Here is a 10,006-nt window from a genome sequence, read left to right as displayed (position 1 = left end):
AAATACCGTCGAGTTCACTACTACTTTTGGTAATTTTTGCTTAATTTAATGCTGTAGCCAATCTTAGATGACTACTTTTGGTAATTTTGGCTTAATTTAATGCTGTAGCCAATCTAAAAAGTAAAATTAGATGACCTTTTTCGGTGTTGTTTTTAAATATTCGATCAAGGTGTAAAATGTTTCCTGAGTTTTTGCCTTCGAGACTGATGTGTTTGCAATGAAAATGCTTAATTACTCTTGCGATAAGCAAGGGTATTGTAGTGGGGTCTTAATTTTTTTCCCGTCAATTACTTCGTTCACAGGATAGTCAAATGGTAAAAAGTGCATGGATGCTTAATCACGTGGTAACTTATAAGCTGCGTACAGTTCCCACTCGGCTTTTACTTTTGATGTTAAGAGTTTTTGGCACATGAGTTTTTGGAGGAATCGAAATTTTTTGGTACGTTTTCGGCACATCGTTCGGCTTCAATTCTGTCGGCTTGATTCCTAATGTTTTTTTTCTACTAATTTTTGTTGTTTTATTACCCTCGTGATAAGCAAGGGAATTGTAATCGGGCATTAGACTTTTTTCCCGTAAATAAATTTGTTCACAGAATGGTCAATATTACAATTGTTATTTTTAGGTTCAGTTCATAAGAATTCGAATTTGTTTGCGCCTCCGGCTCACTTGGCCTGGGAGAAAGAATGCGCCTCGGACGGCAAAGATCTTGGGCTCCAGTCTGACATGACCCGTTTTTCCAAAAGGAAATAATCTGCTTAGAAAAAATTCTGTGATACTGCTGTTTGTAATTTTCTTAACGTTGACTTCGCATGCTTTCAATTTTTTTTCGCTCGAAATTTTGGTTTCTGCCCAAATGATTTTGACCGCTTTCTTATCTGCTTAGTGACCTAGTATCCAGCAAATAATATTATTTCAAAACAGTAATTTCAGATGAAACACATTTTCATGCTCACCTATGAATAGCTTAAAATGCTTAAAACTTTTATTGAAATTTAAGTTAGTTTTTGATGAACTTTTTTTTCGGCTGTTCAGTTTTTTTTTGTTTTTTAGCTTGATTGGTTTTGGCCTATATTATATCGGCTTATTGGCCTCATATTGAGTCGTTCGACGAGCGAAAAAAGCTCGTGTGTTAGTGATTTTGTTTTGAGGGCCAGGGAACTTGATAAATTCTTAATAGGTTTAACTTTTTTGAATAATTTTTTTTGAGCTTATTGGATTTTTTCGGCTGTTTTTTCACTGTGTTTTGGCTTGATCGGTTTTGTCCTATTTTATATCTGCTTAGTGGCCTCGTATTGTTTCATTCGACAAGGTAATACAGTTTTTCGAGTGTTTTTAGGGACTCATTAACTTTTCACCTATACTTCTTTAAAAGCGTGTGGCAGCTATCTCCCCATGCTTAAGCCTTTTCAATTTTGTACGTTAACGAAATAGTTTTTGCACGTTCAAGCTTTATCTTACATTGCAATGCGTAAGGTTTTTTCGACTTTCCAGTAATGAATGCTAGGCCTGCTGAAAGGTCCAATTGTAAGGCTCTATCAGTAATGACGTCATGGGAAGCGAGGAGGAAGGCAGCGAATTGTAGTTGATGAAAAAGTTGGATTCAACCATCTATACATGATGTAACGGGCGCTTTTAGTTTCAACCAGTTTGAAATTATTTCCACTAAAGGTGGGGTGCTTCACGATTGTCCCAGGGGATGCAAATTTGGCCTACACATAAAGTCTATTTTTTAGGTACCGTGGTATACCGTTTTTTGTTTTTTAATGTTTTTTAAGTAATAGATCAGGCCAGTCTTCATTAATCGGCTCATCCCTGTAGCCATCCTCACATATATCTAGTCATCCATCTAACCAGCCATCCATCCGTCCTGTTGACTCTTCCATCTATCAATATAGACCTCCATCACTCCTGCCATCTATTCATTCATCCAACGATCCACCCCTCTCAGCTAGCAACCAACCATTCGGCAGTCCATGATGATTCAGCCAGTGCTCTCTCCAGCCGTTCATCATCGATCTCGCAATCCATCCACCTAGCTATTCATGCATCTCAACAGGCATCCATGCAGTCGTCCTTTGTCGTTCTAGCCATCAATCCAACTAGCCATCTCTCCAGTCAACAACCCATCCGTTCAGCCATCCGTGCACCTGGCCATTCATCCAATCTGTCATTTCTCTATCCCGCCACCCATTCATTCAGCTAGCCATTCATTCATCTAGCTATCCATCCAGACAGCCATCAATCGATGTAGCTTTTCAACGAACCAGTCATCGATCCATCCTGACTTCAGTCCATCTAGCCTTGCAAACAACCAGTCATCCATCCATCTAGCTATTCCTTCATCCTCTCATCGATTCAGCCGTCCAGCCATCACTAGACGCCATCCATGCGTCCATCTAGCTATCCGCCGTGCCTTGAGTCCATCCTTTCAATCAACCAGCTAATGGTTCAAACATCTATTGATCCACCTAGTCATCCTTACAACCAGCTAAGCTCCGATTCATCCAAGCTGTTTTTTTGTTAGATAAACGTCCTTTTTCAGGAGCAGGTTTAGCTACAGAGGTCCTGCTATTAAGTCTTAAGTCTTATTAATTATTTTGGCTCAAAGGGTTTCTGCCCAAGGCTTTTTCGGTTTTCTTACCGCTGGGCAATTTATCTTCCAATGCTATTTTACATTTTAATATCTTGGCATGCTTTTGGTTCAAAACTAGCCTTAATTTGGTAGATTTTTTCGACATTTCGTTTATTTTTTCTTGTATAACAAAATCAGTTGAATCTATAACGATGCTGCCATGCTCCAATTTCTTAGAAATTGAAATTTCTACTGGGTATTTTCAGGTAGACTCCACACTTTTATTTGATGTTTTTATCACAAAACAGTTTTTTTTTCGGATCATCTGGTGCCTTGTTTCCACTTCGGAAGTTTTTTTTTCGGTTGCTTAATTGACTTGTAAATGCTTTGCTTGGCGTTTTGATTGGGATTCTTGTTTGATGAAAAGCATGGGATTTTTTTTTTTAAACTTTTTTGAGACGCTTTGGAAAATTTTATCTTTTGCAAAAAATTCAATTTCATCTCAAAAACATCTCGGCCAATTTTCAAACCAAAGGTTTCTATAGAAAGTCTGTCTACACCGTTGTGTGCCTGCATACTCCCCTGGTCTCTTTTTGCTTTGCCCCTTTGTCTTCAGCCTTCGAAAAAGTCTGTGGGGGTTTTGTTTGAGCGATTTTCTTTTTTCGTTTTCTCGAAAATAAACCTCTCAAACCTGAAGATCTGTGTTCTATGGAGATAACGGGTAGTGAAATTCCCCTGCATTAGTGGCAGTTATTTATATATTTTTTTGACAAAACATCGGCCTCGGTAAAGTCAAATGTTTTGATTTTTTGAGCGTTTTTCTTCTAAATTTTATGATTTTTACCAAAAAATACCCTCTCATATCTGGGATTTTTTGTTCAGTCCGAAGAACTGGTTGTCGGAAGCTCCTTTGCTTACCCTACTGCCACCATATTTGTTTGACACGAAACATGGACCGCGAACTAAAATTTTTGATTTTTTCGTTTTAAAAACTTTTTGAAATTTCTCGAGAACTACCCTGCCAAACCTGGGTTTTCGGGTTCAATCGTAATTTTACGTTGGGTGAATTTCTTCGGCATAAGCGGCTAAGATCCATTTTTTTAAACAAAAAGCCATGATTTTTTTTGAAATCTCAACTATCTGTTTTGTTGACCGTTTTTTGGACTTTTCTCGATAACTATATACTGTCAAATCTGGTATCATAGGTTTAATCGACACAACAGGTTGTTGAAAGCTTACGTTTATAATTTGCTAGACCAGTATTTTTTAGAAAACAGTTATGGCCTTCAATAAAGTGAAAATTTTGAAAATTTGGCTATTTTCGGAAATTTGTTGGCTTTACTCAATAATTACCGAGTCAGTTTGAACACTTAACCTGAAAACTGACTCGGTAATTATTGAGTAGTGTTCAATCGAGAAACCCGATTTTGAGATTTTTCTTTTTTTTCCGGACACTAACTGCTTTTAACAGAAAAGCACTGTCAATTTCGGAAAGTCAAGTTTTTGACATTCGACCGTTTTCAGAAACTTTAAAAAAAATTTTTAAAACTACTAACAAAGCTGAGATAAAAGTGTCAATCGAAAGAAGCGGGTGAGTGAATTTTTTCTGCAGAACTGCAACTCCTTAATTTTTTGAGAGAGATGTTATGTCTTCGGGAAAATAACAAAATTTGAAAATTTTCCACTATTTTTGTAGTAGACAAACAACTAGGGTTTGGGCAAAGTCCAATTTTTGAAATCACGCATTTCGTCCTGCATCAGTATAACAAATTCAAAAAATATCAAACATGTACCACCATTTTTCTTGGCTTGTTATTATTAGGATTGTGTTGTATCGCAAGGGGTGCGAAACTCCGCTTCGACTCTTATTTTTTTCTCATTTGTACCTGCGTGTTTTTGGGTTATACTTTTTTGTATTTGCTAACTTAGGCTATAAATAGATCGATTTTGCAGCTTGGCTTGAGTGTTCGCCGCCTCATTGAAACGACATAACTTCGGCTATTTCGCTATGATATTTCGCTACAAACTCATTTTTAGCCTATTGCACTATAATTTTGCAACATAATCAGTTGATATTTTTAGAGCTAAATTTGGTTACTCTGAACTACTTTATTGTCGAGACCCCCAACACAAGTATACTTCCTTATGAACCGCCCCACCCTAGAATATTGACACTTCCGGTTTCCTTGTTGGGTCTAAAGTGGCAACGCAAAAATAACTGTAGTCTACAGAGAACAACTAAAAAACATCATGCCAATTTTAATGTTCAAACAATTTTCGGCTCAATTTTGGCACAATCTAAATAAAAATTGACCCAGCAGTCGGAACAGTAAGCTATGCTAAGCTTGTAATATTAGCGTATTTGCCTTAATGGATTTACACAACGAAAAATGTAATAAACATCCAATTTGTCTAGTGCGACGCGTTAATGAAAGGTTAATTGACCCAATGTTCTTTTCGCATAATTTTTGCTTAAGTTGTTGTTCCTGCTGTTGAAAATCTTTACGCCCGATTGAAGCGCTTTTAGTTTCATGAAGAATCGCAAATTTTTGTTTGACTAGCTCAAATTAGTTTTTCCCACCGAAGTTAAGTTTCGTGGGACGAAACTATGACGCATAGTGGATTTTATCCCTGTCACCCAAGGTATATCAAATCTCGCGGAAAATCTATTGTACTTTGATGTTGAAGCGCTGTTAATTGTGATTAGGAATCGAAAAATATCCTAAGTTCTTCTGGTTTCAAGAAGTTTTGTCCTGTTTTGGTTTTGATTTTTTTTTGCTTTTGGAACTTTTAGCGGAGATTAATGAATGGTTCATTTCTCAGAATGAAATGGAGAGAAAATTTTTCCATGCAAAATATTCAGTCTCAATTTGAAATTCATGAGTCAAAGTTGACCGAAAAGAAGCTCGGAAAAGAAGCTCCCTTGGCAATGGGATCAACAGAACATCTAAGCGCTTGCCCTTAAAATTAGATTGATCATAATAGGAATTTAATCAACGAAATTGTTTCCTTTCTTAAAAAATAAAGGTAATAGAAAATTTTCATAGCAGAATTTGAACCCCCGCGCTGGGTTCATCAGGCGCGTCACACAAGCTGCATTCTCGGCGCATAATAGTTAAGAATAAGAAACAAACTGAAATCAATTTTTTTTCCGTTCAAAACTTATTTCACAAGTTTAAAATTATTTAAAATGAAAAATCTGATGTTTTTGAACATAATTGTTATTATCCTTCAAAAATATTTGGTTGGGCGAAGGGGGAAAAGGCCGAATGATTGCAGCTTGTTGAAAATCTTCGTGCCTCGATAAGTGATCAATTTTTGTTCCTCCATTTTTCTAAAAAATGATTGTTATAATAAAATCATGATGGTAGTCACTCCCGAATATCCAATTCTTGAAGTAATATTGCGAATGAAACCTATTAATTGAACTTAGAACAAATTTTACAGCTCCTATATATACAGTTCAATTACAGTTCGAATTTATTTTTAGCTAAAAATATATTGTTTTCTTTAGCAAATAAAATTGTTCGCTAAAAATCCAAAGATAGTTGTAATTTGCTGCTCATTTGCACCGTTTTGTCTAAATTTAGGGCTAACTTGTTTGAAGTCAGCCATTAGATTGTTTTTTCTTTGAAGTCAGTATTAATATTTCAACCAAGACAACCTAAAGCAGATACATTGGTGCCATCAGCGAAGACGTAGATTTCTGTTTTTCGTATGCATTAGGCGAATCATGGATTTAAACTGAAAACGGTGAAGGCCGAATTCTAACCAAGACCTTTATTTTCAGGTGTAATTTTTTCTATAATTTTAACTAGTGCGTCTATGATAATATATTTTGTCCTGAATTAAAAGTGTTTGCCATAAAATAGTGAAAAACTTGCAAAGTAGTTATACATATGCGAATACATACAGCGTTCAATCAATTCTTTCCCCACAAGGAGTAAAGAGATAGGTCAAAAATTAGATTCAATCATTTAACTTCCATCATTCTTGCAAGGAAAAATTAAAGCATTCGCCAGAAGGAAAAACACGTTTAAAAGAAAGATCAACGATTTCAACCATTATGCTACCAATCATTCATTCCACTTGAAATTTTGACAAAAATAATACTGATGTCCTCTTTATATCTTTTTCTACGGCCGCTCTCGCTTCACATGGAAAGTTTTGGAAAATCAAGCCAATTTTCTCAAAATTGTTTTCTCCTATTTGGTTTAATTTCTGTTAGGAGTTAGGTTTGTTTTACAGTCCTTCATTTTCAATGGTGCAAATAAATGATCTGCAAGAATGAAGTTTGCTTGTAAAGACTGAAAGCTTCATCTGCATGAGGGGCAGGCGACAAACTTACAGATTTGAGGTGTTGTATTAGTGTAAATTGAAACTTTTGGGTTTACTATCTTTTTTTTTCTCTTTTTCAAATTGCGCAACACAAATAGGTTACTCATATGCAAATAAAGGTCGAAATAAACTGTGATGTAGGCTGCTGTTTTTCGCATGTATTAGGTGAATCATGGATTTCAAGTTCAAACGGCGAAGGCCGAATCCTAAGCAAGACCTTTATTTTAAGGTCTAATTTTTCTGTAATTTTAACTAGAGCGTCTATGATAATGTTTTGTCCTGAACTCAAGCTGTTTGCTATAAAATAGTGAAAAACTTTCAAAGTAGTTATACATAGGCGAATACTTACAGCGTTCAATCAATTCTTTTCCGACAAGGCGTAAAGAGATAGATCAATATTTATATTCAATCCTTGTACCTCCATCATTTATTCAAGGGTAAATTTAAGCTTTCGCCAGAAGGAAAAACACGTTTTAAAAAAAGATTAATGATTTCGACCATTATACGAACAGTCATTCCACTTGAAGTTTTGACAAAAAATGCTGATGTCCTTTTATATCTCTTTCTGTTGCCGCTCTCGCAGTTTTGAATTTTTCTAGAGAATTTTTTTTCAGCGATTTTTTTTCCAATTCTATCTTCACTTTCTTGCTGCACGGAGATATTTTATTCGTTTTGTAAACTTTTTAGGAATTAAGTTTGCTTCACTATTCACTCTTTTTAATGGTCCGAATAAATTGACTGCATGATTAAATTTGGCATGTAAACACCAAAAGCATAATCCGCATCAGGGACGGGCGACAAACTTACGGGTTTGAGGTGTTGTAAGAGTATAAATAAAATTTTTGGGTTTACTCTTTTTTCTCTCTTTCAATTTGCGCAACACAAATAGAAATAGGTTGCTCATATGCATTTGAAGCTTGAAATAAACTGTGACTTTATCGGCTGCAGAGTTTTTCACATGAAAAGTTATGGAAAATCAAGCCTATTTTCTCACATTGGTTTTTTCTTTTATTTGGTTTTGTTTTTGTTGGAAGATAGGTTTGTTTTACAGTCCTTCATTTTCAATGGTGCAAATAAATGATCTGCATGATTGCTTTTGATGGCCGGTAAAGACTGAAAGCATCATCTGCATGAGGGGCAGGCGACAAACTTACAGATTTGAGTTGTTATAAGAGGATAAATAAAATTTATAGTACTCTTTTTTCTCTCTTTCAAATTGCGCAACACAAATAGGTTGCTCATATGCAATTAAAGGTGGAAAAAAACTGACTTCATCGCCTGCAGTTTTGTTCACATGAAGTATTTAGGAAATTCATGCAAGTTTTCGCAGAATTGTTTTGTTTCCTAATTTGTTTATCCTCTGTTAGGAGTTAGGTTTGTTTTACTGTTCACCCTCTTCAATGGTGCCAATAATTGGACTGCATGAATGAATTTGGCTTGTAAAGATTAAAAGCATCATCTGCATTAGGGACAAGCGACAAACTTACGGATTTTTGGTGTTGTAAAAGTATAAAAACTTTTCGCTTTTGTCTTTTTTCGGACTGTTCTGTACTACTTGCACAGCGACGGTATGCACTGGCTGCTTTTTCCCCCTATTTTAGGCGAGTTTTTAGTTATAATTGCTAAGTTTTTTCCGATATAGCAGTAAAAGAGGCCAGTCACAGCTGAAAATCCTTCTGAGATCTAGAAACTTTTCTTAGAAGGCAGTGAGTTTTGCACAATTTATATGTCAGCTTGAATCGTGTCTTCTAAGAAAAACGCATGTTTCATAGCAAGTTTTTGTCTGGGTTAAAATCAGCCGTTACATGGGGTGTAGAAAGCTCAGATGGAGCAGTTGGTAATGGCTTGTAGATTGACTAGTAGCTACTGGTTCAAATACTGTATTCGGCTGTTTTTTTTGTTTTCGTGGCTTACTTTTTCCCTCACTATTCAAATTTTATGTTTTTTAAGTTGTTTTTATGGTTAGATTTAAGCCCATTTTTTTGCTTTTGCATTTTAGAGCTCTTTTTGTCCTTTGTTTTAAATGCAGCTTCACCTGTATGTCCAAGTTTTTCTACTTGTTTTTTATCACTGAAATTCAGGCACCACAATGATCACTAAGTGCGGTGGCATATTAGCGTTGTCTCATATTTACCCTTGCGATAAGCAAGGGTATTTCAGTCGGGTAAACATTCTTTCCCGTAAACATTTTTGTCCACAGCTTTCAGTATACATGCATGCAGTATGTGCTTATTTTGTTACTCCCACTGTGCATCCCTTTTAGTGTTTTTCAATTAAAACCGCCGTTCAAATATTTTGAATGAATTTTTTTGATATTTTTTGAATTTTCGACTTCGTCGCTCTCCGTTTCCTTTTTTTCGGCTTAGTATTCCGCTTAGTCGTCCGCTTTCAGCTTCCGGTTTTTACCATCCGGCTTAGTTTCCGGTTTTTACTATCCAACTAAATCGCTCATTTGAGTTTCAGTTTTTAGACTTTAATGTTGCTTTTAGTGTTCTGCTTTACCCTCTGCTGTTAGTTTGTAGTTTTTTTAACATTGACGTCGTATATATATCTTTTTGCTTAAAAACATTATTTTGCTCAAATGAGTTCGACCTATTTTTAATCGGCTTAGTGACCTAGTTTTCAGTTGTTTCAACAGAATTATATTTTTTATGCTCAACTCTGGATCTTAATAGAAATTTAGGTCAAGTTTTTCCTGACAGCAATTATTTTTCGGCTTTTTTTGTTTGTTTTTTCTTTTCTTGACTTGATAGATTTAGGCCTGTATTATATCGGCTTATTGGCCTCATTTTGCGTCTTTCAATGAGCGAAAAGAGTTTGTGTGACGTGTTCGTGTTTTGAGGGCGAGGGGGGCTGAATAACTTCATATTAGTCCTTACTTTTTTGATTTTTTTTGGCTTTTTTATCTTTTTTTTATGTTTAATAGGTTTCGGGCTATGATATATCGGCTTAGTTGTCTCAGATTCTTTCATTTGACGAGCAAATAAATTTTTTTGAAAGTTCTGAGGGCGAGGGTGACTTATTAACTTTTCATAAGTCTTAAGTCTTGTTGATTTTTTTTTCGGCTTAAAAGTATTCTGCCAAGATATTTTCAG

Source organism: Symsagittifera roscoffensis, chromosome 3, assembly GCF_963678635.1.
Source record: "Symsagittifera roscoffensis chromosome 3, txSymRosc1.1, whole genome shotgun sequence".
NCBI classification, from domain to species: Eukaryota; Metazoa; Xenacoelomorpha; order Acoela; family Convolutidae; genus Symsagittifera; species Symsagittifera roscoffensis.
Note: the sequence above shows the minus strand (reverse complement) of the source record.